This window comes from Trachemys scripta, chromosome 8 (assembly GCF_013100865.1).
Source record: "Trachemys scripta elegans isolate TJP31775 chromosome 8, CAS_Tse_1.0, whole genome shotgun sequence".
Classification (NCBI taxonomy): domain Eukaryota; kingdom Metazoa; phylum Chordata; order Testudines; family Emydidae; genus Trachemys; species Trachemys scripta.
The window spans coordinates 87,800,924-87,808,227 of record NC_048305.1 but is presented as its reverse complement, the minus strand read 5'-3'; the positions used below and the strand labels follow the sequence as shown (position 1 = coordinate 87,808,227).

Genomic DNA, 7,304 nt, shown 5'->3' with positions numbered 1-7,304 from the left:
CCCTACCTGGCACTATAACGGTGATTATAAGAATAAAAGGAAGTGAAAAGGATGCGTTATCCTTCCCTGGAATTGTCTGGTTTGGTAGCGCTTTTCCACTTTCTCATGTTGAAAATCAGCTATACTGGTATGTAATTTACACCTTTATATTGTTTTCAGGAGATGAAATCACTTTTTTACATATTCCTTAATATTCATTGGTCAGTTAAATACATTTAACATTAATTAAAATTGCTAGGTGCTTTTTATTCTACCCTTGCTGCTCATCTTCAACTTAAATTCACACCACAGCTGTTTTCTCTTCTTCATGGGGAGCTATATCCTAGAAACCTTACTTATGTATAAATTGCCCTGATTCCAGCCCTTAATTTCTTTTATCCAGTACAATAGCATAATTGCTAGTGAAACACAAGTTATTGTCCTGATATAAACATCACCTCTGCCGGTATCCATGAGTATTATTGTAGCATAAACACCAATTGTTGTTATTAACATCAAGCATCAGTATATAATAGATTATTGGAGTTGTTTTGGCAAATGACAAACAAAATGAGCCATCATCTTTCTCTTTAGAAATCAAAATTTGCCAGATATTAATTCATAATATTCATGCTGCTCCTGATTCCTTTCATATCAGGTTAAGGAGGAATAGAGCAAAACTAAAAACAGGATGTGGCGCAGTCTTTAAAATGTGGTAGTAGAGGAAAACATTTTTAGTGGGGGAACTTTGTTCCCCCCTCCCCAGCCTTTGAGGCCACTTTATCATTTCTTCAGATAAAAATCCATTTTAGCCAAACAATGGAAGTCTCAGTTATAAGTAACTAACATTTCAGGATATTATTTTGTTACTGGAGTGTACTATTTTATTCAGGTGTGGCAATTTTGAATAGATGAATAATGAATCTGGAGGCAAAGTAGTCATACAGCGTGAGTTTAAAGTATTTATTCTCCCATCTTAGGGAAGTCTGATTAGTTCTTCACTTTTGTTTAAATGAAAACCTGCCATCAGGTCCATCTTACAGGTTTAGAATGCCATCTTAGGGGACATAATTGCTAAGTTCAGGTATCTTCACTGGCAGTTAATACTTTGTCATTCAAAGAGATAAATTCAGGTTTCATTAAAAAAACAAAACAAAAACCCCCAAATTTAACAGTTTCAGAGTGTCAAGTATCAGAGGGGTAGCCGTGTTAGTCTGAATCTGTAAAAAGCAACAGAGGGTCCTGTGGCACCTTTAAGACTAACAGAAGTATTGGGAGCATAAGCTTTCGTGGGTAAGAACCTCACTTCTTCAGATGCAAGTAATGGAAATTTCCAGAGGCAGGTATAAATCAGTATGGAGATAATGAGGTTAGTTCAATCAGGGAGGGTGAGGTGCTCTGCTAGCAGTTGAGGTTCTTACCCATGAAAGCTTATTCTCCCAATACTTCTGTTAGTCTTAAAGATGCCACAGGACCCTCTGTTGCTTTTTACAGGTTTCAGAGTGGTAGCCATGTTAGTCTGTATAAGCAAAACAATTTATTAGTCTCTAAGGTGCCACAAGTACTCCTCATTGTTTTTCCAAATTTAACAGATATTTTCATGAAAAAATGTTGAATTCAACAAACATGTTTGTAACACAAACATTTCAGTATTCTACTAGTGATTGAGAACCAGAAAGTGGAACTGAAGATAACACAACCAGTTCTAACACACCTGCATCCAACAATCTCAAATAGGCTTTACAAGCATTACATCTGAAGCTTTTTAAAGCTGCCTAATTGGTTTGGACACACAAATCACATTAAAATTGGACATCCAAATCATTAGGCAGCTTTGCAAATCTCAGCCTAATTACACACATCTCACTGCACCCATGTGAGAGTATCTATCTAATTTATATGACCCCAATAACTACAGTACCTGAGTGTCTCACCATTTTTGATGTACATCCCCCACATCATCTGTGTGAGGTAGGGCAGAGCTATTCTTCTCATGTACAGATGGGATATTGTGGCCCAGAGAGACTAAGGCCAAGGCCCAAATCCTCAAAGATAGGCTCCTAACTCCCATAGCTTTCAATTGAAATTAGGAGCCTAACTACCTTTGAGGAGCTGGGCCTAGTGACTGGCCCAAGGTTACATAGGAAAGTCTGTAGTAGAGCTGGGGCTTGTACCTAGGTGTCCTAAGGCTGAGCTTGTGCCCTAACCACTGGATCACCTGGCCTCTCTTGTATTAGCTCCTTTTTACAAATGAGTAAACTGAGTTCAGAGGTCAGGGAACTTGCTCAAGATCACAAACACGTCTGTTACAGCAACAGGATTACTGACACAACAGGTATCTCCTATTTTCCAGTCCCCTTCTTGATCTAAGGTGTGAGAAAGAGGCTGAAATCAACTTGATTATTTTCATTGTTGTAGCTGATAAGTACAAAAGATAGAAAACAGCCTAAATGGATAACACTAAATTAGCTCAACTCACCCACTTGCAGCACAATCCCCGTGGTCCCTAGAATTGCCATCAGAATGAAAAGGAAGGGGGATGGTGGTGGTCATCAGCACTGAGTGCTGCTATTTGGCTAAACTTTTTGCTATAGAGAATTCCATGATGTATGCCATTGTGTTAGATATTTGCACAGTGATACAGCAAGTCCTGCATAAATATGGCAGCAAATGTGCATGAAAGCCTAAAATGGGAAAGTGTGCATGACTGCACCATAATTCAGATTCTAAGACCAGGAGTGACAGTTCTGCTCAGCTTAGTGACAAATCTGACCTTCTACATGACAGAGGCCATAATAATGACCCCCATTTCCTTTCCCAAGCCCTCATCCCCTGCAATCTCATTCCTGCCGACTGCTTTTTTATTTTACCTTGTTGCCAAAGGAATACAGGGAATTGCATTTGTCTCAAACAACAGCACCATCCAGTGATATGTTGTGTTAATAACTTGGTATTTTTCACACTCGTACAGTATTTCAGGGACTATTTAAATCAGCTTTCTTCATGAAAGGTGCCAGCTGATATTTGGCTGGAAGTGAAATTATTTACATAAATGTACTAAATGCTAATTTTTGGCACTACATACTATTTGTGCTTAATAGATTTATATGTATATGGGTATTCAGCTCTGCCTTTATTTTTAGTGGAATGGCTATTTTATGCACATTAATCAATCTGAATCTAACTATTGTAGTCTTGTGGTGATTTTATCCCTTGTACAGATAAAATTAAGGTTGTCTTTATATATTATTTGCTTTTTCTGGATGACAGTATAAGAACAAAAGTATATGCATGTAGGTAGGATTCCAGATCCACAGGAGAACAAAAAGAAGTTGGCAAGCAATAACAGATTCCACACACATTGTCAGGCCTTTTTGAATGTGAGCTTGTATTCAGTGCAGCATTAACTCAAGGTATAACTTAAGTGTTGCCCCCCCCAATTTGGCTTCCATGCGCACACAAATGTCTACTCTAACTGGAATAGAAGTGCTTTCAACCTTAGCTGGCCTGTCATGGGTTTGGGTGGAAGCTGAAATGCTGCTGCTTGAACTGGTAATATAATGGAGACACAGATACTCTGTGTTGCTAATCCAATCACTCTGTAAAGCTTGAGTGTTAGGGCTTGTCTACACTTGGAAATTTACTGAAATAAGAGTGTCCATCTGGGGGCTTACACTGAAATATCTTCACAAATCTTAATGGTGTTGGAGATTTGACTCAACAGTTCTAGTTGTGAGAATATGAGCAAGATTTCTGTATTTACTGAACCCTGGCACATGTGATTAATTACATAATGCAGTAAGTAGAAATTGTCTTGGTTTTTTTTCTTGGGTTACTTTAAGACTCACCAAAAAGGTGGAGACCGGCACCACAGAGACTGCAGCCCTCTCTGTAAATTTCTCCATGCTCCAAGGGTTGTATTTAGCTTCCTTGCCCATTTAGTCCCTTGCCATTGTACTGAGAGCACCAGAAAGCCTGGTTACTAACATGGTAGTTTTCAGATGGGATGCTTACCCCTTAGCAATTGAACCCTGACATCTAACTCATCTCTCATAGGTCAACCAACCAACCATCAGATGTCGATTACTTCCACTTTCTCCTGACCTAGGTTAGAGTCATATTGTTATTGACAGGCTCAAAGATCTGTGCTCTATTGCCAGTTCCTGAGATACTCTGCTGCCACCATCAGTTGCAAGGCTCTTTTCTCCCAGACTGCTACACTTATGTCAGATCTCCTCTAATATGCCTGCAATCTCCCTCACCCCACACCTCCTACTCTCTGTTACTTTCCATTGGCTAATCCTAGCACCCCGATGTAGCAGTGTCCAATACATAAATAAATAAATGGAACATTACCAAAAAACTAGAAACTAGCGGATGGGTGACTGCATCCAAATTACAGGGTGATATCACAACCTGTCCTCTTCAGTTCAGCAACAAGACATTAGAGATGCCTGGGTCGGGCCTCACATTTCATGTTAACATTAATGGGTGTTTCACAACCAAATTAACATATGTATTGTTAAAAATATATCTGAGAGAACATTCTGTCTGCTTTCTCAAGCACTAGCACACTGCTGCTAGAAGAGCAATGTTGAGTCCACTCTTTTGCTCTCAAGAATAAGGCCCTGCATTAATTCTGAAGACCCAAAACGAGAGAGTGATTACAAATTGCATGTGTTAAGGGACTGCTAGGCAGGGCTTAGAAAAATCTTTAGAACATTATACCAAGCTAGGATTTTTGCCCAAATTCAGCTAGAAAGCTACAAGAATTCTGTCGGCTATTGTTTAAGGTAATCTAAAGGGGAGGAAGGGATGGGCTTGTATCTTGTAAATGTGGTTTTATTTTTATTTTAATTCCTCATTTTGTACATTATCAAGAGTCAAGTATTGTTTTTTTCTTATTTTGCTGGAGGTTTCTGGTGGAGGAACTAGAAATGAGGATTTGAAGCTCCCTTGCCTCTTAAATGAAGGGGCAGAGATGTTGAATCGTGTTCTCATTGTTTAGAAGGCATTTGAGTTAAATGGTTTTTAAATACCTAATAGTTGAAAATAATCCAGGTAAAAGCCACTTCATTCCTCAATCAGGTTGCACTTGCTTAGCCTCAGTGATATCACAAGTTCTCCAAAATAGTTCAAAAAGTGTACCAAAGACATTAAAGTGTTTTTTTTTTTTTTTTTACAATGCTATCACCACCAGTAAAAAGATAATCAATACAAACAATTAATTTCAGGGATTCCAAAGCTCTTAAGTGACAGAGCACTGCAGACCAATTTTATGAAAATGTTTTTTTTGGTAAGTTTTACAAAGTGTCCTGCTTTCCTCTGTTGCTTTCTTTTAAAACCAGAAATTCAGATTCTGACAGATTGATATTTTAAAATCTCTAGGAGAGAAGTAGGGGATCAAGATTGTGACAAATGGTAGAGATGCTGATGTATTGTATCATCCACTGTTGACACTGAAGTGGTGATAGGCAGGCTCAAGAGGGCTAACTGAGCCACATACCAAACAGATGGACTAGTCTGTAACTGCCGATGAGGCACAGACGGAACTTTTGCTGTGGGGATGGCAAATGAGCTCTTCAAATCAATCATATTGTGTGCTAGGATACAGGTCTATTCATTCTGTAGGAAAGGGGAGAGGAATGACAGTCGGACTATGAGAAGAGACACCACTTCCTAGATCAACAGGAAATTGAAGTTTTACAAAATGTAACACGTACCATTTCATAAGTTTGCATTCAGCGCTTTCCCTTTACATGGTAAAATTTCCCCACAGCAATAGGTGCAATATGGATTTAAAAATGAAATAAAAAAACCTTTTCAGTAGTTTTGCATATATTATCATTACACATTTTACATATTCCTCCCATGACAAACATGCATAAGTATAACCCCGTGGTCTGTGTATATTACATGGCATCCTCTGTGCCTGATCCACAGAGGACATATCTGTAATAGCCTGGCTATTTACCTCAAAATGTAAAAAATCATGTTTATTTGGTGTAAGTTTCACACACAGTGCAGGGATGGAAACGTGTCCCAAATTATTAGACACACTAATGCTAATCCTGCCTGCTCCAAGTTAGTGCAATGCTAATTATTTAAGTTGAATGACTTAAGTTATTATATTTTTCCTGAAAGATAAAGACATACCTAACATAAGCAATTCCTTGATCTTTTATCACCCTCACCTCTTGCAGAAGAAAAATCACTGAATTTAGGTGTGGGGCAAGTAAATCTGTTTACTTTTAAAATGTACTACTTTGCAATTTGAAGGCTACATATGCATTCTGTTAATGATTTAGGATTTCAACCCATCCTCTTCTCTCCCAACTATTTATTTAAAAGGCAATTCAGCTAAACTTTAAAAAAAAAAATCAGTTACTCGTCATCTTTTACATTCATGGTTTGCATTTTCCATTTTCACTCAGTTTGGATAATGAAACTAGACTGGTCTGTTTTTATTCAGTTTTACTTCATGTTTTTGAAAGGCAGTATCATGTATTTCCATGAAGACATTTCTTTTATTCCTAACCAGAGCAGTTTCCCTTCATCTGGGCTAATATTTCCAGGTTTAAAAGAGGTCTGTAGAAATTCCAACATTTACTCTATAGCTGGTATTTGTAATCCAAATATGAAGGTCTTTACTTAGGAAGTGTGCAAGGCCAAGCAGAAGGCCATGGGACAATATTTTACTGTAGTCAAATTACAATATTAGGCTACGGAAGTTGATTTCTTTTTCCTGAAACAAGCCCTAAAATTAATCTATGTTTTACACAAAGCGGGCCTGTCATGGAGTGTGGGGGGGACACAAGACCCCCAGCTTCCTGCGATTCACCATGACTCTCAGCCAGCCAGTAAAGCAGAAGGTTTATTTAGATGACAGGAATACAGTCCAAGACAGGTCTTGCAGAAACAGACAACAGGACCCCCCTCAGTTAGGTCCATCTTGGGGTCCCAGGGCACCCCAACCCTCTTGTGAGGTCAGAGCCCCGTCTGCCTCCCAGCCAGCTCCTGAAACTCTCCCTTCAGCGACACCTACCACAGCCTTTGTTCAGTTTCCCCGGGCAAAGGTGTCACCTGGCCTCTAACCCCTTCCTGGGTTCTCATGTTACATGCTCAAGTATTCTCCATCGGTCAGTCTCTCATCCCCCAATGCAGACTATCCTAGCCACACTGCCCTGTCAGCATTCAAAGACCACAGTAAGAACAGTCCCAGTTCGTCACAGGGCCTGATTCTGATCTACAGCCCAATGTTTTTTTTGATTCAGTTATTCAATAAGAATGGGTATTACTTGTATTTTACGAGACATGCTGGGATT

The 7,304-nt window shown here is 39.0% G+C and overlaps 1 long non-coding RNA gene across 1 annotated transcript; it reads right to left on the bottom strand.

The window, feature by feature from the left end:
* Positions 1–4,814: 4,814 nt before the first annotated feature.
* On the bottom strand, positions 4,815–6,870 carry LOC117882154. The gene is made up of 2 exons (XR_004646937.1): positions 5,703–6,870; positions 4,815–5,604 (listed from the first exon to the last, which is right to left on the bottom strand). It is a non-coding gene; the product is annotated as an uncharacterized LOC117882154 (long non-coding RNA).
* Positions 6,871–7,304: the final 434 nt, after the last annotated feature.